Source organism: Mustela lutreola, chromosome 4, assembly GCF_030435805.1.
Source record: "Mustela lutreola isolate mMusLut2 chromosome 4, mMusLut2.pri, whole genome shotgun sequence".
NCBI classification, from domain to species: Eukaryota; Metazoa; Chordata; class Mammalia; order Carnivora; family Mustelidae; genus Mustela; species Mustela lutreola.
In genome coordinates this window covers 198,341,128-198,367,479 of record NC_081293.1, presented here as the reverse complement: position 1 = coordinate 198,367,479, position 26,352 = coordinate 198,341,128, and the positions used below count along the sequence as shown (strand labels likewise).

The 26,352-nt window shown below is 53.5% G+C and overlaps 1 long non-coding RNA gene across 2 annotated transcripts in view; it reads right to left on the bottom strand.

The window, feature by feature from the left end:
* LOC131829973 (uncharacterized) overlaps positions 1 to 26,352 on the bottom strand; it is a 233,990-nt gene that overhangs the window by 161,439 nt on the left and 46,199 nt on the right. For both annotated transcript variants that reach the window (XR_009353046.1, XR_009353047.1), the window contains exon 2: positions 598 to 1,339. This is a non-coding gene — a long non-coding RNA (uncharacterized LOC131829973). The remainder of the gene's footprint in view (positions 1 to 597; positions 1,340 to 26,352) is intronic.

The window sequence follows — 26,352 nt, the reverse complement described above, 5'->3', positions numbered from 1 at the left end:
CAGTAGGGATGGGTGGCGTGTGCCAGGACCCCAGCTGGCATCCGAGGTCACACCTCACATTGTCTGTCCTTGTCCTCAGCTCCTCGCCGCTCCAGGACAGGCCGGATGCCCCCCAGCGCCGTCTTCCTCTCACGGCCCCCCTCCTTACAGTGTCAAACCCCGTCTCAGCACCTCCCTGTCTCCAAGTCCGTTCTCCTTCCTAGCGCCTCCCACCGACTGAGAACCACCGTGTCCGCTAAGCCCCAAAGGCGGGTCGGTCGGTTCGGGCGCCGCTGTGCTCCCTGAGCCCCGCACGGCGCCGACCTCACGGCAGGGGGACCTCACGGCAGGGGTACAGATCCTTGCGGAAGCAAAGGAACAGTGAGCAGCATCTCCCACCCGCTACCATCACAGCACGGGTTCTGCTTGCCCACGTTAGTGCGCATCTCACAGAGCTTCTGCGCTGTCACACTGAGTAGCACCGCTGTGTGCCAATTGGAAAACGGAGCCACAACTATTTGTCGACCGAGCAAGCCGATGCCTTCCGGGCCTGGGTCCCAGCGTCTACCCGCCTCACCACCCGGACCCCCAATAAAACAAAGACATCAGCTGACTCACCCACTGGTGCTGTTCTCGAAGCCGGCGAAAGACTGAACACCCACCACCCTGCCGTATTCTTCAGGGCTGCCGCAGAAAAGAACCCCACGCCGGAAGGTGCAAACAGCAGAAACCAGTGTCGCACCGTCTCGAGGCCAGAAGTCCAGGATCCAGGTGTGGACAGGACTGGCTCCTTCCGGTGCTGTGACTGGGGTACTTGCCGTCTCCCAGATGCTCAGAAGGTCTTCGGAGCTCCCTGGGCATACGCATCACCCACTCCCCACCATCCTCGTGCCACCAAGTTCTCCCCGTGTGTCATCCCCAACCCCCTCTTTATGATGACTCTGATCTTACTGGGTCTGTGATGACCCTATTTCTAAATATGGTCATACTTGGAGCTGCTGGTGGGCCAGGTTGTCAACATATGAACTTGGAGCACGCGATCTGACCCATAGCACGGACAGAGGAGTCTCAGAGTCTCCTCAGAGTCTGACTCAGAGTCTCCTTGATGGGTTCAGCCTCACCAGTGGACACATTCAGAGACCTTCCCTTCTTTCTGGTCATCTTCTCAGCAGTGGGGGGTCTCCTGGAGGATAAAGCTCTTCGGTCTCAGGAGACCTGGCACCGCAGCTGGTTTCTCCGCCTTCCAGTATCCCTGGCGCCGTTCCCGGTGAAGCCAGTCCTGCATCTTCTCTCCGGCAATGCCCTTAGTTCTCCAAAGCTCAGATGTGTAACTGGGTGGGTTCGTGCCATCCAGGAAGTCCTAGAGAAAGATATATTAAAAAATGAGCACATGGGCCGTTTCGCTAAGCCTTGCATCTATAGGTGCTTTAACATCACGGTGAGGGCGGGGGTCCACAGGGCAGTGGATCTGGGCTGTGTGTCTGAGCACTGAGCCCCTCAGAAGGGAACATCATCCCTAGGCCCATGCATCTGACCCCGCTAGGCAGCTGGGCTCATGTGCCTGAAGATTCCAGAAAGGAAACACAGGCTTGGCTCTTTGCTCTGCTTGGCCTCAGAGTCAGTGACCCACCTCAAGGCCCTGGGCCAGACAGGCGCAGCTGCAGAAGGGGCCGGGAGCCTCATGGCTCTCAACTAGCTCCCACTGATTTGGATTCGGATGCCCAGGGACGCTCGTTCGCAGCATGAGGCCGTTCTCGGCTTCCTCCTGAGCCCGCGTCCTAGTCACAGCTCCACAGACTGGGGGCAGCCACAGCCAACTCACAGGTGTGCCTCCACTGCGGCTGCTAAATATTCTTATCCAGTTACCTCAGGGAAGGGGCTTCACTGGCAGTCAGAGACACGCGGCAGCAGACTTCCTTCTCAGCCTCAAACTCCGCTAGTGCTCAGCATGTCCTTGAGCCCTGTGGCATGACGAGCAGGACCGTCCGCAGACGGCCCTGGGAGCTGGCTGAGTCCCCAGAATGAGCGGGCTAGGATCCGCTTCCAGCAGGACGAGCTGACCCTCAGCTTCCCCACGGGACCAGGAGCCCCCGGCCCGGCAGCAGGGACCCTGGACAGCTCTGTTCCTCCAGCATCTCCTGTAGACGCTACCCTTGATTCCAGCCCACCCGAACCCCAAGTGGTCACTCTGTCCTTCTGTACGTGAGGCTGCTCTAGCACTGCCCAGTAGAGAGGAGAGCCCACAGGAAAGGCCCCTCTAGAATGCAGCCCCAGCATGCACAGGGACGGGAGAGGTGGGCCCACACCCCTTCCCTCCTGCTGACAGTTCCCAGTGAACCCAGCTCGAGGTGCCCTGCGCCAGGCAGGATGCCCTCATGCCTTGCACCCAGCCACGGGCTGCGTGGGCTCCAGCCCACTTCCACCAAGTGAACCTGAGCTTTATTTAGGAAAGGAACTAAGTCCCACCCCATATTCACCCCTGGTTGACACTCTTTGGGTTGACAAGAAACCTAAACTCTACATCCCCAGTCCCGCCTCGGGTTCCTGCAAGAACAGAGCTGCCACCATCCAAACTACCGTGATTACTACGGAGGGCCACAGAATAATAAACAGACAGTGTGGGGACTCTTTCTAAATGGCTGTTCCTAGCTTTCAATGCTGGATCCTCCCCATCGAGCACGATTACAAGGCAGGTGGTGATGCACCCGTTTCGTGAACCAGGACTCTGGAGGAGGAGGGGTCACGTCCTTAAATTCGCAGGTAGGTCCATCAGCAGATGAATGGATCAAGAAGATGTGGAATACTATGGAATACTATGCAGCCATCAAAAGAAATGAAATCTTGCCATTTGCGATAACATGGATGGAACTAGAGCGTATCATGCTTAGCGAAATAAGTCAAGCAGAGAAAGACAACTATCATATGATCTCCCTGATATGAGGAAGTGGTGATGCAACATGGGGGCTTAAGTGGGTAGGAGAAGAATCAATGAAACAAGATGGGATTGGGAGGGAGACAAACCATAAGTGACTCTTAATCTCACAAAACAAACTGAGGGTTGCTGGGGGGCGGGGGGTTGGGAGAAGGGGGTGGGATTATGGACACTGGGGAGGGTATGTGCTTTGGTGAGTGCTGTGAAGTGTGTAAACCTGGTGATTCACAGACCTGTACCCCTGGGGATAAAAATATATGTTTATAAAAAATTAAAAATTTAAAAAAAAAAAAATTCGCAGGTAGCAGTCACGGTGGGACTCCAGCCCACATCTTGCGACTTTGGACTATAGTTTTTTCCACTTTATATTCTGCTCTATCCCCTCATCTATGAATCCATAAACCATTACTTCACTGCTTCTTGCTTTAATCTCCCTTTATAAATCAAGAGTAAAGGGTCCACAAAAAGCTCTGAATCACTTCAATTCCAGCCTGAATAAGATGCTTGGCCAGCGCTGCTGTTTTGAATCCACCCTGCCGGCCCTTGAGTCCCCGCCGGCCGTTACACTTAACAAGCCGACCGTGTTGTTCAGCGGCTCAGCGGCCACTACCCTCCCGAGGACTGGGATGCCGTCACCCTGGGGAAAGAGAGCTACACGTCTGTCCTCCTCTTACAGGACGAAATAAGGGGCTGAGTGGTGCCATTGGAACAAGAAAACGATCTTTTCATCAAAATCTGAAAACCAGGGTGCCTGGGTGGCTCAGTCATTAAGCCTCTGCCTTCAGCTCAGGTCATGAGCCCAGGGTCCTGGGATCGAGCCCCGCATCAGGCTCTCTGCTCAGCGGGGAGCCTGCTTCTCCCTCTCCCAGTCCCCCTGCTTGTGCTCCCTCTCTTGCTGTCTCTCCCTTTGTGTTAAATAAATAATAAAATCTTCAAAAAAGTAATAATAAAATAAAATCGGAAAGTCTATTTGGCCTTATTTTGTACATCTGGTCCTAAGGTGACCCTTCCCTCCAGTTCTTGGGTAAGATTTTTTCCAAGAAGCTGATGTGAGCATGAAATTCTCTTTCCTAAGGTCAAGGGCCCAGGCTTGTTGCCGCCTGAGGACGCAGGCCTGAAGCACAGACGAGCAGTGACGGACGGTGTGTCTAGCTCATGCCCACAGTCATAGCTCAGACACATTAATGCCTACTTTTAAAGCCACATTAAAACTTCAGACTTAAATAACTCCCTGCAGGTGCAGAAAGAGAGCAAGTGACCCACTAGCAAGCTTCCGGTGCCCAGAATGTTCCATGCTGATGAAGCACCTTCTGGTTTTGTAGCATGACCCCATCCCCGTCATTACCACAACCTTCCGTGGCTGCAGTTGAGTGTGGAATCTGGGGTCAGTGTCATATGCCGACGCGGCATCTGCTGAGCGGCCCCGCCCCGAGCCCCGCCGACCACGCTCCCTCTGGCGGGTCCACGAGCCAACCAGCCTCCTCGACGCGGGGACCAGGAGCAGCACCCGCTTGGTGGTAAGTGGCGGGTCCAGCCCCTGACCAGCCCGTGGAAACTTTAAGACGCGCCGAGCTTGTGCTGCCGTGGGAACCGGGGACGCCCCACTCTCCTGTCGCTGTGAAGTCTGTCTCCGTCACCTCCGTGGTCCACAGTGTTCCCAAGTTCGCCCTGCTCCCCACGGTGTGGTCTTCAGGGTGTGGGGTGTCCTCCCCGACTCACAACCTGTTGGTTCAAATGACCACGCACGGCTGGGACGAGACCTTTGTTCCCACTCCAACATCTCCGGCTTCTGTGATTCTAGATTCTCTCTAGTCCCTTCTGATCGCCTGAAATCCAGGCATCTCATACTCGATGACAGGAAAGCCAAAGGCCACCTACATACACATGATGACATTCTGCCCCGTGAGCTAATAGATGATACTTGAGCGTATTCTCTCGACTAGAAACGAACACACTGGCTGAAGAGAGTGGGGGTGTGACTCAGCCACAGGGGAAAGGAGCAGGAATTGCAAGAGCAATCCCAAATTTTGAAACACCCCTTCCAAGGCCCCAGACCGGGAACTCGAGAGAAGCAAGTGCTTGTTTATTTAGGAACTTCCAGTGATGATTGTATGACATTGTCTCAGGCAAGAAAGATGCTGAGAAGGTAAGGAAGTTATTTGTGGTGTCCCCTACATGGGATGAATATAGGTGCCTACAAATCTCCCAGACATGACTGGACAGCATCAGTATACTGGAGTGAGAGCCCAGCACTAACACAATTAAGAAGAATTAATCCTACAGACCCCACAGTGATCGGCATGCTGTCGTGCGCAAGCCTTGTCAGCACTTCAAATGCTTGTCAGCTGACAAAGACTGACATTTGGGAAGACTGACCATACATGGTCGGACACCATCTGACAAGATCCACTGAAATGAATCAAACTGAAATGAAAAGGCCATTTAGGAAAGCAGAGAACAGGCAAAGCTCATCAGCCCCGGACTCAGGAAATGACCTCCCAAAGGCCGGTGACAAGAAGTGACACCGAGGGACTTGCCCATGCGACCAGAAGCGCTGGTCTCCAGCCGCGCCCTACTGACCGCTGACCGTCTGCAAACCGCCGGCTCACGAGGAGCGGAGCTCGGGCCGGAGCCCACTGTCCGCTACGCCCCGCAGCACCGCTTAGCCCGGCGGACGTTTTCTCTTCACGGCGAGGGGCGCAAGTGAAGACGAGAAGCGAGGCAGGGCTGCCTTCATCGAGAAACTCTGGCCGTGAAAAGAAAAAGCCGAACTAAACGGCACTCCCTTACACACGCACGCACGCACACGCACGCACGCATACACACGTGCAAAGGAAAGGCAAGTTTGCCATTGTCTGAATACAAGGTAGAAGCAGCACTGGAAGGTCTTTAAGGTCCTTTAAGGTCCTCCAGGCAGGACAACCCTCCCAGCATGTCCCCCACACTGCGTCTCGCCCCCACGCACACTTCTCAACCCCCTTCGCGGGCTCACACTCTCTGCCAGAGACGCTCCACTCGTCCCTCGACGCTCGCCCACGCCCATTCATCGTGGAGGTCTTCCTCACACGTCTCGCCTTCAGGAAGCTTCCTGGATGCCGTCGTGTCTCCCCCGGACCTCGGACCACAAAACCGTCGCCCCTGCGCCCCCGCGCTCCTGACGTTGCCCCTCGGCGTCCTGCCTCGTTTCGGCGACCGGCGCCCCCTCGTCGCTCACTGCTAAGTGTGGAATTAGGCCATGAATCTGGGCCCCTGGTAAAACAGACACGCACTGCAGGTTACAGTCGTGCATTAACACCCACTTTTCCGCGGGAATTGGAAGACCCACGTGCCGCACTCAAGGCTGAAGCCAACTGAAGGGTTGCGTTGAACCTAAAGAGAGAATCCAGCTCCCCACCAGCCCCCCGACTCTCTCTCTCTCACACACACACACACACACACGCCAGAAGCTCCATTCCCCATCCCCACCGCGGTCCTCTGAGCCGTCTACAACCACTCACCTTCTGATGCTTGACCTTCCTCGCTGACTCCCACCGTCCAGAGCCCATGGGCCATCTTCTGCCGGCCCGGCCACTCTGCATGGGCCCCCGGCCAGAGCCCAGGGGCTCTTTCCTCAGTGGCACACCTTGTCCAGACACGCGCATCTCCGTGTGCCCGAGAAATCACGTGTTCCACAGCGAGGCAGGGAGGGTCCTTTCCTCCGCTCTGTCAAACGCCACCATCTGCTCCCAAGCACCCCTGCCTGACCCAAGTCTCAGTCTCAATAACCTTCACGAAGCAGCACCTTTGCTCCTCTCTCCAGCTGTGTGCGTGTGCACGTGCACCTGCGTGTGAGGGGAAGTCTGGAGGGAGGAAAGAGGAGACACCTGTGAGATCTCTAGACCTAGTTCCTGGGGCAGACACCCAAGAAATAAAATCAGCTGATGGGGCACCTGGGCGGCTCAGTCGTTAAGTGTCTGCCTTCGGCTCAGGTCATGATCCCAGGGGCCTGGCATGGAGCCGCCATTGGGGTCCCTGCTCAGCAGAAAGCTGGCTTCCCCTCTCCAACTCCTCCTGCTTGTGCTCCCTCTCTCACGCTCTCTCTGTCAAATAAATAAATAAAATCTTTTGTAAAAAGAAAAAAGAAAAAAAATAAAATCTGCTGTCACCTTTTAGTGAACAGAATAAGTTCTTTAAAATATAGGAAATGGAATCCCTGCTAAGATTCTGGGGGCGGGGAACCCAAAAATCTTAAGTACCCTAGAACAAAGAATATACTTCATACTCCAAATTATGCTTTAGGTCAATATGTCTGACACTATGAATATTAACATCTGTTCTGGGAATGAATGTTAACATTAATCAAGTAATATTCAAGTCAACCACATACCGGACAGGATTCCTCCTTGAATATTTTGAGCAGAGTAGACAAGTAAAAAGATTAGTAGATTTGAATACCTTCCAGAGTGACAGCGTCTAATAATTATTTACATAAACATGAAAAACAAAGTCTGGGCTACTGCGTACTTCAGGCAACAGTGTATCTTTTAGTATCCCCATGTCCTGGCACGAGTCTCTTTATAGTGCCTCATGCCGAACCTAATCCTGGGTAAGTAGCCTCCCCTCGAACCCCTCGAAGTCTGATCGCCACAGTGTAACTTACTAGATAGGGACCCCAACGGCAGACCACGGTGGTCTGAACTCGGATATTCCTGATGAGTGAAGTCAGGACCTCCCAGTGAAATGCTTAATTAAAATACCCCTGAAATTCAGCAGGCGATCAATCAGTATTTATTAAATAAATGAGTGCCTATGCATGGTATTTTGAGAACCAAAGGGGGAGCAGGGAGGATCTTTGGGAAGTGAGTAGGGGGCAGGGTGCCCACCCCAGGAAAGACGGGCAGTAGAAAATGAGCACTGTGAGAAGCTGGCAAAGTCACGCTGCCCCCGCAGAGCTCCCAAGCTGGGGTCGGGCTCCCTGCCCCGCCTATCCAGCCCCACGCTGCTACCACACTACTTCCCAGGGGCCGTGAGGTGCCCGCCAGGGAGAGCTGAGCTGCAGAGCCCCCCAGGGAGAGGTGATGGCCCAGCAGAGCATGGCGAGGCATTTTTTCTGAGGGCTCCTAGAAGGATGATGCCTCAGGAATGCATGACCCCAATCTCTGTCTTTGGGGCCCCATCCATCCTCCATGGTCTTCCTTCTGTGTGTGTGTCTCTGTGTCCAAATTTACCCTCGTAGAGGGACACCAGTCATACTGGTTTAGTGGCCTCATCTTAAGCCGATTACCTCTGCAAAGACCCAATTTCCAAATAAGGGCACATTCTGAAGTACTAGGGGTTAGGACTTCAAATTATCTCATTGGGGGGTGGGGCACAGTTCAACCCACAGCAGAAGTGATAGAGACATGAAGGTCTGCAGACACAGACAGAAGGGCATCTATTTGGGAATTAATGCTGAAGTAGCTGCGTTTTTGTTCCCAGGCCAGCAAATTCTGGAGGTTTCAGTGACACAGACAGAGCAGTGGTCTTACTGCCGAAGGGGTGATCCCCAGACCAGCATCTTCGGCATCGCCGAGGAGCTTGCGAGAAATGCAGAACCCCAGGTCCTACCCCGCACCCCCTAAGTCATGGTCTGCATCTAACAAGAGCTCCAGGGCATTCGGGGGCCCACTGAGGTTTGAGAAGCACGGCGGTAAAGAAAGGCGTGCTCTCTCAGAGCTCAGTGGAGGGTGCACTGCTCACCGTTAGACTGGCACTGACGGGTGAAGACGAGTATATCCCGCTAGGAAACAGACGCGTCTCCTTGAGAGGTAAAAACAGATTTTTGCAGACTGTATGTGTAGCAAAGAGTGGAGGGTTTCCCACAAAATTGTTGACGTAGGCTTGCAAAGCAAGTTACCTAAAAGCTAACTACCTTCCAGAAGCTTGTGCTGGGCCCTGTGGGTCTATGAGGCCAACCGAGAATGCAAAAAGCTTGCAGACACAGGGAGCAGATGCCCTGACGTATTAAGAGAACTGCTTGCCACTTCTAGCTTCAAAACAGAAACATTGGTCTCAGAATACATCTTTTTCCCCCAAATAAGTTATGCCCAAAATTCTCTGCAATGTCTTTATACCACTTTTGAGAAACAACACGTTTTCCAAGACTTCAAGGACCAAAAGAACAGCCCTAACAACCACCATTAATCTTGGTTACTCCAGTATAGAGGGAGAGGGAGGGAGGCAGGGCTGGAGAGGTGAGCGGACGGAGGGAGGGAAGACGGAACGGCTGAAATCAACAGGGCAGGCGGACAGACAGAGGGACGGGGAGCACGCCTCACAGAGCTGCATTGTTAAAAGTAGAGTAGGACACACAGATGCACCAGGGGCCTGTACATAGGTCTGGAACATAATACATCATTACGTCAGTTAGTGTTGGCCATGTAAATAAACCCATACGACAATAACCCTATGAAATGAGTGTTTTTTGTGCCCACTTTCTGGATGCAGAAACTGAGGCTCGTGTAATCTAGAGGACATGTTCAAAATCACACAGCCCGTAAGTGTGACGGTGGAGATTCAAATCTGTGTCAGTGCGTGCCCCCTCCCACAGGGCGGCAAGGCCGAATGACACTGCAACCGCCTCAGGGCCCTGATGTGACTAGCTGCATCCTGATTTCTCAAGGACATCTCCAAGTGTGAGAGCGGGAAGGTGAGGGGGACATGGGGAGAGATTTTTGTCTTTTTACTAAGGTTTCATTTACTTTGTGGTGAAAAGAATCCATTTCAAGGAGTCTTTCCGTCTTGCCCATTAAATCATGGCAGAAACAAAGCTTATTCGTGCATTTTTAAGCTTTCATTCTTGGAGTTCTTGAATTCATAAGAAGGCAATAATTGTCTTGCTCTAGGCTAAGAGAGCTCTTTATGTCTACATTCTCAACCATGGAAGGAGTCGCCAGGAATGTCACTAAATATCATATGTCTTTCTTCTGTGACATGACAATCTCTATGCTTGAAGAACCGTCGAGCTGATGGGGGGCTATATTCTTCCTTCCTCCGGGGTGTGAACAAAGCCTGTGCAAACACCTTCTGTGCTAGTGTGTGCCTCTGGCGCATCAGAGGAGAGAAAGTGCGGGCTTCAGGGGAATGGAAGGTTCTGAGCGCAGGAGAAGACCGAGAGGTTACAAGTTCCCTCCCAGCATACACACATAAATCCCAAGAGTCGGGACAGTTAAATTGGGACTATGAACAGGCCAAGAGCTCTGCAGTGGGAAACAGACACACGTCCTGCCTCCTTGGACACCACGCCCCCTGCCTCCCATCATGGTTTGCCTCAGCGTCCCCCACACCCGTGGACCCTGGAGATCCCAACCTAGGGTGACGGTGACTCTCTTGGCTTCTCTCCCCAGCTAACCAAGGATGAGAAATAGCTCATCTCTCCCTGGTTCTTCAGGCTGTCACCTCTCAAAGAATTAGAAAGACGGGGACAGGATACAAGACGAGCTCCCATCTGGCCTCATAGACAGCATCAGGGTAAGTCCAAGGGTGGGGGGAACACCCCGCTTGGGTGCTCGCCAGGAAGCAGCACGAGGGGCAGAGAACAGAGTAAGGTCACTCTCCAGGAGGTATGAAGCTGCTCTGGGAGAGTCAGAAGGATGAATTCCCGGCGGAGCACTGCCCGATCGGGGGCCTGAGAAAAGTGTCCGGCACCAAGAGACAAATTTAGGTGTGGAACAGTGCTTGCTGGGCCAACTTAATGAGGGTGCTCTCCAGAGACACTTTTTTTTTTTTTAAATATTTGTATTTATTTATTTATTTGAGAGAGAGAGAAAGCACACGCAGGGGGAGCGGCAGATGGAGAGGGAGAAGCAGACTTCCCGCTGAGCAGGGAGCCCAACTTGGGACTCGATCCCAGGACCCTGGGATTGTGACCTGAGCCGAAGGCAGACGCTTCACCCACTGAGCCACCCAGGCGCCCCAGACACACTTTAAAGACAACTGGCCTGCTTCGGATACTGGTAACTTTCTCCAAGCCAAGGATTTCAACTTTCCCCTCAATCCTAGGAGCAGAACTGCTAGCAGGAAGCCAATAGACAGAAAAATTCTCTCTTCTTTTATTTTCCTGCAGATTATTAGTGGGTGATTTGTGCATTATGGAAGACCCCGCAGGAGGCTACAGGAGAATCTGACGTTCCTTGGGAGTATTTACAGACACATACTATTTGCCAGGCACAGTACTAGGTGCGTCTAAGGACACAAAGATGAGAAAGACAAACCCATACCACCAAGGAAGCTGTCAGCGAATAGGTTGGAAAACACATTCCTATAAAGCATTCCAGCGCTCTGCCAGCCGAGCTCTCCCTGGCCCTGAGGGTCTGGGCTCCACGCTGCTGCCCGGGGGCGCCCCCCGCCCTCCAGTCCCCCAGGTCCTGCCCACCCCTCTGCAAGCCATCCTTCCAGTCAGTCCTCCACTGCTTCCCACTGTAGATGTGCCTTCTGTTTCCTGCCGGGACCTCACCAAGACACCTTCCTGGTGGATGTTTTGGGGTAATTTCTTTGCAAACGATTTCATCAAACCATTTGTTTCAGACCTCACAAGTGAGAGAGCCCATTAAGTCTTCACTTAATTGCTAAGGAAACTTTTAAGCCTTGACTTCCCCCACTGTGTCAGGCACCTGCTCTAGGAAGATAAAAAACGAACAAAGAAATCACTTCTTCCCGAGAGGAGCTCACGGTCTGGTGGCGAAGACGGTCACTGCAATGTCGCTTGCAAGAGAGGGGACTGCTCGGTGCGATGGGGACAGCCCAGGGGTTCCCGGGGAGCAGAGCTCAAGGACCAGTCTTGGTCCGAGGAAGCCGGGAAGGGCTCTCGCAGCAGGTGAAGGGCTGAGCTTTCGGGAGTGAGGGGGAATGAGCCTGAGCCCAAGCGAGGGAGCCAGAAGTCCGAGCCTGCGGACCCCCGACCGGCCAAGGGAATGTGCAGGAGGAGGTGGGGGCCCCGTGCGGAGCCGAGGGCAGGTCTCAGGACACTGGCAGGGATCAGAGCCGGTGAACACTGTCCTGGGACGCGGAGCCCGTCAGGGTGCCTGCCACCTAACACCGAGGGTTCGCTGAGTTATCCCCTCTGCCACTCACCCCCAAGCATCAGGGATGAGTAGGGGGTCCCCCCAAATGTACCTGTAAAGCCTCAGCATTCAACTTCCCAGACCTCCCAAGCCTTTGCAGGAAGCTTTCTTCTTGCGGCTTTTCCAAGGAACCTGAAATACGAGGAATCCATCTCGCTGTCTTAAGTGGTCTACGCGGCTTTTCCCCGGAGGGAGCCATCTGTCACTCGCCCAGGAAGGTGGCCCAGAAACAGATAGATCGGCGAGGCCGTAATTCTCAGGCCAGCCTCACGAAGTCCCCGGGTGGCCACAGAGAGACGGAGGGCTAATGGGCAGAGAAGGTGCGATAATTCTCTGCTCAGCACGGGCTCGCGCTGGACAGCACAGACGTGTGGCTGCCTCCGACCGGCGGGACCGTGGGCGCCCCTAATACGTCCACATGGCGGGCGGCGACACGGGGCTTGATGGGCTCATTTGTCAGGGACCTGTCTGATCCGCCATTAGCATATTTAAACGGCTTTCGTCCGGCTTCATCACTGATGAAAACTGCTGACAAGGAGGGAACGTTCTGCTCTGCAGGGTGAAGCACGGCCCCCAACACGGGCAGCTGCGGGTCTGTGACCCGGCAGGCTGGTACGGGAGAGGCGGGCCCCCCGGGCCAAGCACACCCCGCAGGCACCGCTCTGCACCCCCGGCCCGTGCCTCCCACGGGGGTGTCCCACGGTCTCCAGCTACCTGCTGTTTTTACTCAGTCCTGCCTGCCTGCACAGGACCCCCCTGGTCGAGACCGGTTGTTCACACACTTACGTCACTGTCTCTCTGCAGAAAGAGGGGTGGCAGCAGCCGCGGCTCAGTGGCCGGGGGACTCCCCCGTTCGCACGTGACCTTCTCTGCACGCCCCTCCGGCTCGCCCCTCCCCCACCGTCTGCACCCCTGTCGTGGCCAGGCCCCCCCTTCACAACCACTTCCTTCTGCCGCGGTTACGTGAGCGGCACCAGATGCCTTTGGACGCCGGCACTTCTTACGCCCGTACACTCAGGGGCACTCGCTGGCCCTTGGCGTAAATGAGGGAACCGGTCTGTGAACGGGGGAGCGTCGGAGCAGCCACACCCGGCGCTTGGCGGTGGCAGAACCAGGGCTAAAGTCCAGCCCTCTCGGACTTCCAAGCACAAGCTAGTCATGTCCCTCACAAGACTAAAAACTGTTCTTTCTGTTTTAAAAAGTTGTGTCTGCTGCGTGTGCTCTCGCTTGTACCGTCTGGCTCGGCCGTAGCCTGTCACCGGCCCGCCGGACCAGGGTCTCTGCCCACGTGACCTCTGCCCAGGAGCTTGGGGACAGGGAGAGCCGGGGACCCAAGAGAACAAAGCAGATGTGGCCCTGCCCCGAGAATGAAAGAGGCCAGGAGGGGGACAAAAGATAAGCCTGAAAACAAGCAAACAAACGAGATTCCCCGGCAACTGTTAACTGAAGAGGATCCAAAATTAATCTGAGAGGCAACAAGGGATTTGCAAGGGGTCAGCCATGCCGGGCGACTTGGAGGGTCCGGTCACCCAAGAGGGGAGCGGGGCAGGAGGACAGGCGCTGGGCCGCAGACACCTCTCTGTCGGGCCGATGCCCCGAGGCCACCACGGGCGCTGTTCCTTCAGAAGCATCCCGAGCGGTTTGGAGGTGAACAAGTCGCAGAGCTAATACCGGGAGGCCTGCGGGCTACAGCTGAGAACAGCGCCCTGGACGCGACTGTTGCGGAGAAGGAGATCCCAGAGTTCCCGCCACAAGAAAGAATTGGTCGTTATGTGACAGGACACAAGAAGGAGCTCGGGGGTGAGCCTATCGTAACAGGGAACCACACCCCCAGCTCACTCAGCTAATCTCATGGAAGCTGGAAAGAAAGAAGAGCTTGGGTGTCGGCAACACATGCGAACGAGCCAGGGCTGGCCCCGGGGACAGAGACCAGAGAGGCGACAACACCGGCCTCAGCCCCGCAGCCTCTCTTCTCTCCCCACTCTCCCCTCCCCACTCCGGACTGGGCTTCCCACCTGCCTCTCCCCCTTCCCGCATCCAGCCCTGCTCTCCAGCAGTAACCAGTGACGAAAAGATCTCCCAACGGGGAGTCCACCTGGAGCTGAGATTCCAATACCAGTTGGGGAAAGTCATTTCACCCCTCAGATCCTTCTTTGTTCTTTCTGTTTGAATGAAGTCCACGCGTAAACACCCGCGGCGGGGACGGCTTGCATGAGCCGCACCGCGGCGCTCCGGAGCTGGTACACTGTTGCTGCTAATGGTCCCCGAGCTCCGAGCTTCTTCCGTCTCTCGGATTCTAGATGCCTGGGACTCTAGGGACGTCCCTCCCTTGCTAGCTGGCATACGCGAGGGATGAGCGCCTCGGGGGAGCTCAGAGCCCTGGGCGGTGGAAGAGGAAGGGAACGCGATCAGCAGTTTCTGAAAACTCGAGCCGGCCCATGTGCTCCCGGTGGGAGAGTCTGGGTTGTGCGAGTGGAGCTCTCGGTTCTCGGAGTCCCCACGAAAGACCTACGTGAGGATCCGTGCCCGGATACAGACAGCCGGGGGAAAGGAGCCGCGCAGAGCAGCATCGCCTCGGGGTGGGACAGCGGACAGCTGCCCTGAGGCTCCAGGGCTCTTTCCTTCTATGCGAGTGGCTCTTGGGTCACGGACAAAGTGGTCTCTAAGGGAGGCTGGGGGACTCCTCCCACAGGCCGGGCCGTGTAAGATGTGTACTGGAACTCTCCTGGGCTGCCCCCGTGGGAGGGGGCTAGAACCGCAGAGCCATGCAGTAGCGCGAGTCTAGGGGCTTCCTGGGGCACGGGTGGAAGAGGCCAGCCCATGTTTGCACCCGTGGCTCTTGGTCTATTAGCCCGAGCGTCTCAGAAGCCGCAGGCCACAGAACCGAGGGTCCTAGAAGCTGTAAAGTTAGGACAGTATGCCCCTGGGCTCCTGGTGTGGGACCTACTCCTCACCATTCTTGCCTCCAGCTCAGGTCTAACTGAGCGCCTACCAGACACACCAGCAAGAATCCCATCTTTGGTTCCTTGCAAGAATGACCACCAAGCAGAACTGGGGACCCCGCAGTGATTTGCAAACACGTCAACGCGACTGCAGGAAGACCGGAGAGTCTGCAGGCTGCGCCAGGCTTCCAAGCTAGCAGGGCGCGCTCACTGCCCCGTGCGGCGCAGGACCCTCCCTGGGCTCTCCTCTGGTCCACCCTCCCCTCTTCTTGGCCAGTGAGGACCTGACCCAGGGCTTCCACTTCTCACGAAGGTCCAAGCAGGACCCAGGAGATGGGCATCTTGTCCCCTCCGCCCGGCTTCGGAAGATCTCACTGCTAGGGCTCAGGACAAATTCTTTGCGGGGAGGGGGGCGGGGTGGGCGGGTTAGTGCCCAGGGACTGGAGTGACCAGGACAAGGTCTACACGGCTGAGTCTCACGGCGATTCTGCTGCATGTGGTCGCGTGTCCCTTAGAATGTACACTCTCGCACCATCTCCTTCTGCTCGGTCTCACTTTTCCCAGCCTCCCCGGAATTCACGGACCTGACATGCCTTATCTACTGACTAAGCTCAATGTATGCTCTGCCTCTAAGGAAACAGACTGCCCTTCGTTTCAGCACAAGCGAACACGAATGAGGACCGGGAGGCCCGGCAAACAAAAAGCCGCTGAAAAGCAACCGACCGTTGTATCAGTCTTGGTCTTTCTGTCAGTACAACGCACGAGTCGCCCCTGTCTACGGCGGACAGCCTGACGGTGTACGAGTGCGTTTCTGTGTCTGTGCATCTCTGTGTGTGTGTGTCCGTATGTGTGTCTGTGCGTGTGTCCACCGCTCAGCTCAAGACTCAGAGATGCTTCTGACACCCCCAAGGCCCTCGTCGCTCCCGGCCCGTCCACCGCTGTGCTGCATTCCACCCCCACTGAGTCCCTGTCCTTGTTCTCGGACCTCCTGTACAGGTGGCGTCACTCGGCGTCTGCTCCTCTATGTCTGGCTTCTTGGTCTCATCTTTGTGTCTTTGCGATTCATGCAGACGGCTGTACTGTACGTGTTAGCAGCTCCTTCTTCCCTGTCGGCATGTCTGTGCTGTAACTTTTCATCCTTTCTCCCACGGGAGGCATCTAGGAAGCTTCCACTTTTTGGCCGTTAAAAATCCAGCGGCTAGTATCCTTGTACATGTCTTTCAGGAGACACGTGCAATCATTCCTTCCAGTATATGGCCAGGAGGAGATGTGCTGGGTCGTGAGGTACGTACAGGAAGTTTGCACACATTCTGCCACCAGCGTCCTTGCGGGCAGCTGGGCACCTTCGAGAAGCTTCTCATTGTACAAACTCCAGGAGAAGCAGCCTCCCCTTCCATCCTCAAAGGTCTCCATGTGTCTAAAATGTTTCCACGCTAATAAAGGCATTTCAATCTAGAAGCAAAAAGAGCTGAGGGAAAGAAAAGCACTGACTTTTCATCTGATCACAGAAAGAAAAAGAGAGGGGGTTGGCCGGATAGGAGGGAAGGACAAGAAGCCTCTCGACCTTAGACCACCTCATTCAGTAAGGACACAACCTGAGCTCATGGAGGCTCCAAGATTCCCCTCTAGGTCAACTCCATAAGCCCTGATTTTATCCACTAGATACTGGCTCTGTGTGGAAGTTCAGATCAAGGAGAAGATCATATTTTATATCAGTTAAATTACAATGTGAAGATTTGTAAGGAACGCATGTTCCCCACAACTCAGGCTACACAAGAAAGCAGGTGATAATAAAACATAATGGATGTTCATCGTTTCATTTTTTTAATTTTGGGACACTGGCTGGCAGTTCCCACTCGCACTCATATGTCTGCTACTCTGGGTCTACAATCTGGTCCTTTGCTTACTGCCTGCTGCCAGGCCCCACGGAGCCAGGAGGGCCAAGGATCCACAGGCCAGAATACCGGAAGGCAGGCAGGGAGTTGAAACCACAAAATTATACCGAGGAATAAATGCGTGTCGCAGAAAGATGCCCAAGCTTCTTATCTTATTGCTCTCTCTGGAAACCAAATCAGACAGCATGTGACTCACTGGGATATAATCTTTCTGAGGACGTCAAGGAACTACTGCTAACTCAAGGATACTTCACCGAACCTAACCTTGTGCAGCCACTCTGTTGGAAATCATGGCAGTTAAGGAAGACATTCCATGGACTGTGATTTCTGCTGGGTCCCCAGCATCGATTAATAGTGTCGTAATTTAAGAGGATTTTTTTCCCAAGATTTTCTTGCTGCTTCTAATGAAATCCATTACAACCTTAGGACATGGGGAGAAAAATGAAGAGTAGGATTATTCCCAAGAACAAAAGCTGCCGGGTGGAATCACATGTTGAACTTCACTCTGAAGGTGGGAGAGAGTCACGGCCACCAGTCACGGGACCAGAAGGATCCGCCGTGGATGTCACCCTCCATGCTCTCTGGTTCAATACCAGAACTGCTTCACCTCCCGCTCTAAGCCTGGCTGAAAGTACCCATCCATGACTCTGCTCCCCTGTAAGGCCCATCCTGCAGAAACTTCTTCCAAGACTGTCCTCTCTTTGGTTTTGTGCATGTGTCATTTGCTTGTACACCGCTGTGTGCCAGATGCTGGATCCACAAATATGGGGATCTACTGTGAGGACAGGCTTCCAGAAGGTTCTTAGCAGGGGCCCAGTGCCTCTTCTTTGGGCTTTCGGAGGTCCATGTCCACGCACCTTCACTGGTTCCCCGTCGGGTGGCTGGTGCCTGGAGCTGACCTCAGAAGCTGGTAAATCCCCAACTAGCATTCTTCCCTCTGTTAACCGATGAGGCTAAGAGACAGATCACACTCCACTCGGGCCGTTCTCCCTCTGCTGGGAAATCAGGAGGGTCCTGAAGACGTTTACCAGGCCCTGGTGACTCCAAGTGACTATCAGGGACCCCAGCGACGGGCACTCTGCCCTCGCGGCTTTCAGACCCCTCGTTGCTGCTTCAAGCCTCTGAGATGACTAAGAACTAGAGATCACTTCAGCTTCCATGAGGCTGCTTCATGGACTGGGTCGACAATTCACCCTTATTTCATTTCGATCCCAAATTGTAGTTATTATATTAGTCAAGATAAATTAGGCTAAGCAGAAGTAACAACCACTACAACAAAATTCTAAAACCTCATTAGCTTAGCACACAAAGATGTATTTGCCTCACACACAAAGTTCTCTGTGAGTGTGGGCAACAGTCCAGGGCCACAGTCTTCCCAGGGACTCAGCCTCTGCCAGCTCAGCACCAGGCCTCCCGGCTCTCGGACAAGGAGACGACAGCAAAGCTCAAAGGTCACCATGTCCCCCTGGAGACAGCACAGTCAGCCCAGCTCACAGCTCATTGGCTAGAGTGAGTCACGTGGCCCTGGCTGACCGCAGAGGGTTTGGGAGGTCTAGTCCTCCATGAGGCCAAGGGGGAAAGCACCGATAAGCACTGGTGTGTCTCCCAGTGAAGCTCACGTGCCAGCGACAGCCCAAGCAATGCATGACAGGTCCAAGACCCCTGGTGTGCTCCACCCAAAACCTTGGACAGGGGACAGGCTGCTTTGTAAAAGCCCAGGTCCTGTTCCCATGAAGCGTTTCAAATTCCTGAAATGAACCTCCTCTCCCCCAAACCCCGTCCGGCTCCTGTTTCCTTTCGTTCATTTTTCTGTTTGCTTCAGCCGGAGGACTGTTGCTTAGGTCTCTGGGTAACACCTAAGTTCTTCTGCAGCAACTGCGGCCCCAAGAGCTGATCTATGAATCAACTCCAAATTCGAATTACTTCAATTCCAGGTATCCTCTGTGCTGGCATCAGGGCCCTTCCGCTCAGAGCCGCCTAATGCAATTGAAATCAATCCCAAGAAACGCACACCTTGAAGGTTTTCCAACCTCAAATTAAAACGGTCCTGGGTGATGGAAAAATCCAGTGCTCCCACTACAGATCCCTGGCCTTCCTTTCTTGAAGCCCCTGCAAATTTGTTGAAGAAAATTTTGCATATGAATCCCCAACTGCCAGGAGAGGCTTGCAAGGCATCCTGGTCACTACGTCACCATGGAAACAGAGCGTAAACAGCAGGAGGAGGCAACCCGGAGGGTGAAAGGGTGAATTGCTCCCTCCACCTCCTGAGCCGGGCTCACCGGCACCCTATCCCTCCGGCCCCACTGCCACAATCCAAGTCTGATCCACGCTATAGAATGTCCTACAGGGGTGATCCTTGCCTGGATTTTTTTTTTCCTGGTAGGACAGTTAAGGAAGAGACATATTCAGTAAAGTCAAACAGGAAGCCTCGGGGAATGGTGGGATAAATCTCTGCAAAACACACTGATCACATCTGACCCCTCTCTTTGCACCCCTCTGAGCAAGCATGGCCGCTCCCTCCCAGAACTTGCCATTTCCCGTTCTCCGGCACTTTCTCCACTGCTGCTTCTGAAGGAGATGATGCCTTGGAGCTTTTTAAAATGCCAGATTATTGCTGTAAAATGTAATGCAATACAAGGACAGATCAAATTTATGGAACGTCTTTTATGAGACTATCCCAAAGGGCTCTGTCTAATGGCTATAAAATGGTGAAACACATTGTGGAACAGATTTAATTTTTAAAGCAGCTGAAAATATATATTAATGATTTACCATCATTATTCCTCATCAGAGGTCTTTAGGAATACTAATAAAATGACTCTACCTACAATTATTTCCATCCAAGTGTTTCTTCATAGAATTCAATCTGATCTCATAGCATGTAATTGGCCAATCTAAATAATGTCCTGTGGGGGGCCGGAGGGGGAAGCGTGGGGTTGTTTCAGCCCGAGAGCTGGCCAATTTGTCATGAGTTTCCTCCTACCTCCTTCCCCACCTGCTCAGCCTTCACCTGTCACTCAGCTCTGGTCGGCTTATGGTTATGCACTGCCTGAGCAACATTAGAGTAATAGATTTGGTGGAGATTCGTCTGTCTTTGGGTTCTTGCTACACCATGCTGGTGGGTCTAGGTCTGTTGTATAATTTGACATTTCCAAATCCTACCTGTTCCTTAAGCACCAGCTCAGGTCCCTAACCATTCAGGTGTGATCCCATCAGAGTGCAGGTAGGGATTTTTTGTAACAAGTCTGGGAAGCCACACCCTCTCTGGCTAAATATGCTTAAGGAAGCATGTTGCCCTAATTGCTGCTGGCAGCCACTTTGTAACCACGGGGCAAGCCAATCCAAGGACAGAACAGAACTCGGAGGGGGGAAAGCTAAGACAATCACAGAGAAAGACACAGGAATCTCACCGAACCATAGCCAAAATCCAATCTGCTTCTGATTTTCCCCCCTGGTTCCATGGCTCAAAAAATCAAATAAATTGTTTAGATGAGTTTGAGCTGGATGTTCATTATTTGTAACCCAAAGTATCCCTTGATGCTTCTGCCCCAGTGCATGCAGTAATGCTAGGCATGCGGGCGAATGAACAGAGGAGAAAGCCGCGGAAGGGGAGGGGCAGCTCTGTGGTCGTAGGACCGGTCCTCTCCCGGACGCCACACACCATACACAGCGGCCAGGGGTCCGGTGCTAGAAGGAATGGGAAATTCAGGCCCAGTCAAGACAAGGGGCGTGTCCAATGGTCCGATCTGATGAACAGGACACGGAATCGGGGTATTTTAGTGAATGCCAACATTGTGAGGTTATGTAGCTGAACCTTCCGTGCAATTTCAGATCGTCTATATGGACTCCAGCTGACATATCGCCCAGGCAGACTGGATAATGGGCCCAAGAGATAATGGGCCCAATAATTCCCAAGAGAGTTGGGAATATTTCAGCACCTACTTGCTAGGGTGGGAAGGGTCCTCTGACCCTGCTTGCCTCTGGCAGTATTTGTCCAGAAACCATAGGTGGTTAAGCTTTTGAGGTCTACACATTTGTGCCCACAACTGGCCAGTCCTGGAGACGGCAGGGCTCACGCTCTGGAGAGTACAATTCAATTCAACAAGACTTGAGCACCGATGCAACCCAGAATCACTTGTGGTGAATCCTGCTCTTTGTACCCAGGTAAAGCACACTCAGGAACTCTGCTGGGCGAGTAAGTATCTGGAGGAGACTGAGTGTAACCAGGCAGAGCTCCTGGAAAGAGAGCTGGGGGCAAAAGCCCACCGGGCAAGACATCCAGGCCCAGAGCAGAGGCTGCCAGGCTTGGGGACAGGACAGCCTGGGAGCAGGAGCCCTGGTTAGAGCCAGCACCCTCTGGTCTCCTGGTAAGGCACAGACAGACTTCCATTCTGCTGACTGACCATGACCACCATGCCCGGTCCCGGCACCTGCCTGTGACCCGCACGGAGTCGGGGTTCGCACAGCTCACTCTGTGCTTCCCCACACCTCCTGACCCTGCCCTGCGCCTGGCATCCTGCTGCCTCTCAGACACTCCTGGTACCCACTGACCTGTGCCTCTATCTCCAAACAGTCCGTCATCCTTCTGCCCCGGGGAGAGCCCATTCTTCCCGGGGACTTGTCCATCCTACCCACCACTTCCCGTTAAACAACGTCTATTGATATCAGTGCCCCTATGGCCATGATCTACAAACAAATATAAACAGAGGAAAATCAGCACCTTCTTGAGAAATAAGCCCAACACATATGGCCTCTCCTAAACGCCTAAGTACCCCCAGGCCACTGACACCTGCCTCAGTGTAGATGGACTTTGCTTTGACAGAGCCAAGGCCCTAAGAAAGTGCGCAGAGAAGGAGTCAGGACCCCCCTCCAGTCCTGGCTTTGACGCGCACCTGCCATGAGCTTTGCCGGGTGGGCCTTCTCTCCTTCCAGCCCTGAGGGTCTGGGGTCCTCCGTCTCTTCTCAGCGAGCCCAGCAGAGGCCACCCCCCATGCAGACGGTCTCGCCGTCCCGCCCTGGGTTTACAGCCACCATGAATACAGAGCACAGACGCGGCGTTGTCCGGAGGGGTGGTCACCCAGGACCACTTTGTCTGTCACAGTTTCATGTCACCCTTTCCCTTCTCTCCGGTTCCGTGATCCTGTGACGTTCCCGGCACACTGCTCCCTGGGCATTCGCTAGTAAAATGTCAGGGCTGCGCACGGCTCTTTTCATTGAGACAGGGAGCAGAGAGCCTGACTAGGCACGACCCAGGGAAAGAACCCCACTGTGTTACTTCCATCTCTTCCCCATGAGGTTCAGTTTCCATTTCCAAGGCCAAGAGCGGATACAAAACCTCACTAATTCGGGAGGCAAGACACCTGGGTTCTATTCATTGCTCTGCCTGGAATTTGCTGTGTGACCTCAAGCAAGTCAGTTAAACCTCTCTGGTTCTCTTACCTGTAAAAGGATGTTTGGGGCTGGGATTCTTTCTGAACTCCCAGCTTTTATATTTGATAACCTGCAGGTAGCAAAACTGCACGAGGCTTGATCATTTTTGACTGATCTCATTAATACAAATGAAGGGAAGGAATCTGGCATTTTAAGAAAAGCAGCCAAGAAGCCAGACAGGGCTATACTCGGGTGATAAGTTCAGAGAGCCCAGGAAGAGAAAAGCTCCTTAATGCTTAATCCCCATCTCTCCAACAAGCCAGACATAAAATGCACTAATCAAATCAAGCAAGCTCAGCTAAGCTGCAGAATGGGGCTGGGAAAGAAGGGCGGTGTTCTCGGCCCCGGCCCGGGCGCACCGCCGCCTTCCCAACCCGCTCCTCCGACGCCGGGAGAAAAGCAAATACACACCACGAGTGGGGTTGAGGGGGCAGAAGCCACTTGAACATGGGAGCAGACTAGGCTGACCCTCTCTCTCCTGAGACAGGGGCTGACCTCACTGCGGGTTGGAGGCTGAGGGGCGGGCGTTGAGGAGGACCCCACCCGGAGGCAGGGCAGACATCAGGGCTGGCTACCAGGGCTCAGGAGAGAGAAACTGGGACTGAGGCAGGAATGTGGGTGAGGGCGCAGAGAAGGACTTTAACGACCAAGAGGTTGGATGACCTGTTCCGTGGATACCCAGTCAGCCTCTGTCCCCAGCCACCCCGTCTCTACCCAATGGGCTCATGAACAGAGTGGCCGCCTTGGCAGGGACCGAGATTATATACAGGCTCAGCCACACAGACCTCCACTCCCCAAGGCTAACCGGTCTATGGCCACCACCGAGTACCCAACATGGCACCATTCCCCAGCGTGACCATCAGCCGTCCGACAGCAGGCCGATCGCATTGGCCCACTTCTGTCACGGAAGAGGCAGCATTTTCTCCTTACTGGAATAGACACTTAGCAGAGATACATATTTTCTTTCCCAGCATGCAATGCTTCTGCCAAAACTACCACCTGTGGACTTCCAGAATGCCTTACCTACCAAGATGGTGTTGCTCCTGATCAAGAAATGCACTTCACAGAAAAGAGCTGTAATGGGGTCAGGTTCTTGGGATTCACCGGTCACTCATGCTCCCCACCCCCCTGAAGCAGCTGGCTTGATCTAAGGGCAGAAAGGTCCTTCCAAAGACTCGGTTCTCGCAGGGCTGGGGAGAGATCCTCCAGAGGGCTGTGTAGGCTCTGAGTCAGTGTCCGTTATACGGTCCTGGCTCTCCAAGGCCAGGATTCGCAGACCCAGCCATCAAGGGGTAGGAAGGGGAGTGGTCCCACTCACTACTACACCAATGACCACTAGCAAAATGTTTGCTTCCTGTTCCTGTGACCTGATGCTCTCCTGGCCCAGAGGTTCTAGCTCCAAAGAGGGAAATGCTTCCACCGGGAGGAACACGTGACTCCAATGAACTAGAAATTCAGGCTGCCACCCGGCCTCTTTGGGGTCCTCATGCCTCTGAGTCAACTGGCAAGAAAGGAACTTCCTGCACTGTTCAGGGTGACTGATCCTGCCACCAAGGGGAGACTGGACTGTTCCCCCATGCTGGACGGGAGGAAGAGTGTGTCTGGAATATAGGACGCCTTCAGGCGTCTCAGGATTACCATGCTCTGTGATTAAAGTCAATGGAAAACGACAGCGCCCAACTCAGGCAAAACTACCAATTGCCCAGACTACTTCGGGAATGGAGGTCTGGATCACCCCCACAGGCAGAGAATCACAACCCGCTCAGTTGCTTGCTAAGGGCAAAGGGGGCCCAGAAGGGAGTTATAAACACCAGCTATGGCCAGGCGACCAGTTCCAGAAATGAGGGCTGTAATCGCCATGAGCATTTCCACCTGAGTTAGTTAAGAATGTGTCTACGTGTGTGTGCATGTGTGTGTAGACACATATATTATGCGAATATCCTGGTCTCTCCCTCCATTATTCCCTTGTCATGTAACATAAGATGTATTGATCTTACCTCACAGTATTTAAGTGTTGTTAATGTTACATCCTAGGATTTGTTACAGGAAACCAAGAAGAGTGAGCGTCACTCAGGGGCTTCACCTCCTCTTCTGGAGTCAGAGTCGTCACACTGTCATGTACACTCGGGACAGGGATCGTGTTAGGCAGAGTTACAACTTTGCTATTGTCTTCACGTAGACATTAGTACAGCTTAAGGAGAGGTGTTTGAGTGACCATGGGTGGACATGTGATGGTTCATTCTATGTGTCATGTAGACCAAGCCACGGGGTATCCAGACAATCGGTCAGACAATATTCGGGGTGTCTCTGGGAGGAGGTTTCTGGATTGGACTAACATTTGAATCAAATTAAGTAAAGATCACTCTTCCTAATGTGCATGGGCCTTATCTAGTCAAGGGAAAGTCTGAATGTAACAAAATGATCAGTACAAGATCGTTCCTTCCGTCTGACTGCCTTTGAAAGGGTACATCGGTTTCTCTCCTCCTTGGACCAGAGCAGAAATGTTAGCTCTTCCTGCATGCCCAGCTTGTTGGCCACAGACCATGAGACTTGTCAGCCTCCATAGTAACACGAACTGGTTCCTTATTTTACACATATACACACATGTGCAGACACACGCACAAGTACATCCTCCTGGTTCTGGTTCTCTGGAGAACCCTAGCATAAACCCCTTGTATGTTAATTGCTAGAGTCCCTCATACGAGGTCAAGTGAGCCTGTTTCCTTCTTCTAATTCTGTTCCGTGAAAACTGCTGTAACTAAGGCTGTGTGTGGGGGCAACTCCCAAGTTGAGACAAACATTGAGCGCTGGCCCCATCTGCATAGCAAGTGAGTGGAATGAAGGCTTACCCAGTGTTGGGCGACCTTTGGATCCTCCTGCAGAGGCCCTGGAGAGCTACCGTGTCCCATGGGTAAGGGGCTCCCATCAGTGGGATGTTTCTACTCCCATGGCTGACTGTCAGTCGCCCCTTGACCAAGGCCTTGGGGGTCAAGGCAATGTCAAGTGTAACAATTATAATCCCAGTTTCTTGCTATGTCCTCATGCTTTAGAATCGCATCTATTCAAAGTTATTCAGGGCCCAGAGCCCCCAGGAACGGCAGCCCTACCTTGTGGTCAGCATTCCCTGGGCGCTCCCTGCAGCTTCGAGCCAGAACAGAGAGGTTAAGTACTTGGCACTTTCCTTCTCCCAGGGCAACTGCAGTCAGAAGCAGAGATTCATGGCGACCATTTCAGGCTCTTGTTGCATCGTTTGTCATGAAAATGAGGTATTAGAATTTCAGGGCCTAATATGCTTCCTGAGTTATGGCGGAGTAGAGCTGCTCCTTTGGTATTTCCGATAATATGTAGCTTTGTCAAAGTCTGATGGCAAATGATCAGTACAGAAGTGCCTTGGAAAAGCACACTCTTCATGTCAAAATGGCTTACATTGTGGAAAAATTTACTATCAGTAAAGATGGCACACAGGGAGAAGCTCACAGACCTAGAGGAAGCCATTTTAACCCTCAGAAAATACTTGTAAGGTGACCTCTCCAAACAAGGGCCAGAGAACCTCCCAGAGTCTGGCCTGGGGCTCTCCTGCCTGTGGATACCCAACTCCGTACTGCTCTCTGAGACCATCAGGTCTGACCTTGTGTGTGAAGGACAAAGCAGGTGTCTAGAGGGAGCTATCTGAGGGCTCCCCAGAGAACGTCCATCTGCCTGAAAGTATCTCCCCTCCACCCAACACCGTGCTCAACGTCATGACCATTAGACTAACATTTTTTTTAACTTTATTTATTTATTTGACAGAGAGATATCACAAGCAGATGGAGAGGCAGGCAGAGAGAGGGGGAAGCAGGCTCCCCGCCGAGCAGAGAGCCCGACACGGGACTCGATCCCAGGACCCTGAGATCATGACCTGAGCCGAAGGCAGTGGCCCAACCCACTGAGCCACCCAGGCACCCCTAGACTGACTTTTTAAGCGCAAGCTGGAGATAGACACATTTCACTAAGCTAAATCTCTATCCCCTTCGGGAAGATAATGCATTTGCTACTTTGTAGGGCTTATTTGGAGGGAAAGACTAGGGCAAATGGCTAAGAGCTCCAGGGTAAAA